A 2764-nucleotide genomic window follows, 5' to 3' on the forward strand; every position below is an offset into this window, starting at 1 on the left:
TTAATTTAATTAGAGATAAATCATGATGACTCATCAAAAGTCTTTTTATTGGCCGTGCTTTAAGTCCTTGAATTTTGATTGGTCGAATTTAAGTTTTATCTCTAAATTGTCTTAATTTATTTTGAGATAAATTAAATAATCAAATTAGATTTTTGTCTCCAAATTATCATAATTTTTAGAGATAAATTAGATGACTAATAAGTAAATTTTAATAGGTCAAAATTATTAATATTATCTCTAAATCATATTGATTTATTTAAAGATAAATTATAAAACCAATAATTAAATTTTAATTGATCTACTTTAAATATATATGACACATAGGTGAATGTTAATTGATCCAGCTATATGTCCTTGAAATAATCCAACTAATTATGTTATAATTAATTATATAGTTGTCTTTAAAATTATCCAATCAATAAATTAATTATTTTTTAATTAATTATATGTTTATCGTTAATGATATCATCAAGTCCATATAGTGACACGTAATTTAATAATAATTTTTTCCTTTGTACAGATCTGACTAGGTTCAATCGGATATATTTCTTGAAATATAAGTCAGAAGGATTGAGTAAGTTCATAAAATTCAAAACCATAACTAAAACATATTCTGGTTTGAAAATAAAAACCCTATGAATTGACAATGGCTTAGAGTATATAGTTGCTAAGTTTGAGAAGTTTTTGGCCAAGTTTGGTGTAAGCCTCAACTCATAGTGACTATAGCACTTACCTGAATGGAGTTTTAGAAAGAAAGAATAGAACCTTGGTAGAAGTGGCAAGGCGTTTGATGTTTCAGAAAGAATTACTAAGGGTATTTTGGGCAAGAGCTATCAACACCGCAAATTATATATTAAATATGACTTATACAAGGGCTTTGACACTCAAAACTCCTTATGAAATGTGGTTTGAAATCAAGCCCTCTGTCACACACCTGAAAACATTTGGCTGCATTTTGCTATGCCAAAGTACTAGATGAGAAGAGATTTAAATTTGACTATAAGTCAATAATAATCTTTTATCTTGGCTATAGTGAGTGTTCTAAAGGTTATAGACTATATAACATTGCATCCAAGAAGATGTTCATCAGCAGAGATATGAATTTTGATGAAAGGCAACAGGTGAACTGGAAAAATGAAGCAGTGGAAAGTTCTGAAAATGATGTTTTTGCAAATGATAATTAGTTACAATTTGAAAATGATGAGTTCGTTGATATAGAATATGGAAGCCTACTAGTTAGGGGTACAAGAATTTTTATTACATCTATAGTAGATGTAATATTGCTACATCATATCCTTCAAACTACACTGAAGCTAAATCTGAGGTAAATTGAAAGGCTATAATGGATGGTAAAATGAACTTAATTAAGAAAAATGGAACTTGGACATTGCCTGATATGCCAAATTATAAAAATGTCATTAGTGTTAACTAGATTTTCAAAACAAATATGAATCCAGATGATTCAGTCAACAAGTACAAAGCCAAGCTAGTTGTTAAAGGCTATGCTCAAGTATATGGCGTTGATAATTTTAAGACCTTACACTAATTGTTAGGCATGACACCATCAGACTGTTGGCTGTTTTATTAGCTATGGAAGCTTGGAAAAATTTTTATTTGGATGTCAAGTTTGCTTTCTTAAATGGAGTACTACCGAAAGACATTTACATTAAACAACTGGAAAGTTATGAGGAGCAAGGCTCAAAAGGCAAAGTCTACAAGCTAATTAAGGATATTTATGGTCTCAAATAAGCCCCTAAAGCCAGGTATGACAGAATTGATCAACATTACAATCAATTATTCTCATAATGGCCCTATATGTGAATGATTTGTTGATAATAAGAGCTAATGATAAGTATTTAAAGAAGTTTAAAGCTCAAATGATGACTGCCTTAGAAATAACAAACTTAGGCATACTAACTTACTTTTTGGGAAAGGAGATTCAACAAGTAATAGATAAGATAACTTTGCATTAGACAAAGTATGCAAAGAACCTGCTAAAGAAATTCAATATGAGCTTTTGAAACCTGTTCATACCCCACTCACTATTGGCTAAAATCTAAGCAAGAATGATGGATCCATTGAAGCAAATGGACTAGTTTATGGAAGCATGATAGGATCTTTATTGTCAGCTACTAGGCCAGATATAATGTTTGCAACAAGTCTACTTTCAAGGTTTATGCATGCTCTTTTAATATTGCACTTTACAATTACTAAGAGAATTCTTCGGTATCTCAAGGGCACTATTAATTTTGCCTTAAAAGTCAAGACCCAAATTCGAAGGTCCGTGATTGGTGCAGGACCCTAGCAGGCAAGCCCACTAGACCCAAGCAAGCCTCAAAGTTCGCAACCATATAACTCAAATGCCAAGGGATTTATAATCAAATATTTGTAACAATTTCAAATATATTACATTATTTGTGGCTCACAATCTATACAAATGTTCAAAGGCCATACATTGGTCATCAAATTGGGTTCGTACATAGCAACCCTTATGCAATTCAAATGGCACATTATGCCTGACATATTTACATTAAATCAAACTTAAAGGCGGAAGACCCACACTAACTCAACGGAGTGACACATGGGGAAGGAGACCTACCTAATGCCAATTATGTGTTCGTCCAATCGACGACAGTTGCCACGTAACCCCATGGCTTCTCTTATCTGCACATGGTACAATAGAGGGGTAAGTCATAATATTCAGTAAGGGAATGCTATCACAGCATAATATTTCATATATGTATATTATATATATATATATATA

This window comes from Theobroma umbraticum, unplaced genomic scaffold (genome assembly GCF_002168275.2).
Source record: "Theobroma umbraticum cultivar Fairchild unplaced genomic scaffold, ASM216827v3 scaffold_115.0, whole genome shotgun sequence".
Classification (NCBI taxonomy): Eukaryota; Viridiplantae; Streptophyta; class Magnoliopsida; order Malvales; family Malvaceae; genus Theobroma; species Theobroma umbraticum.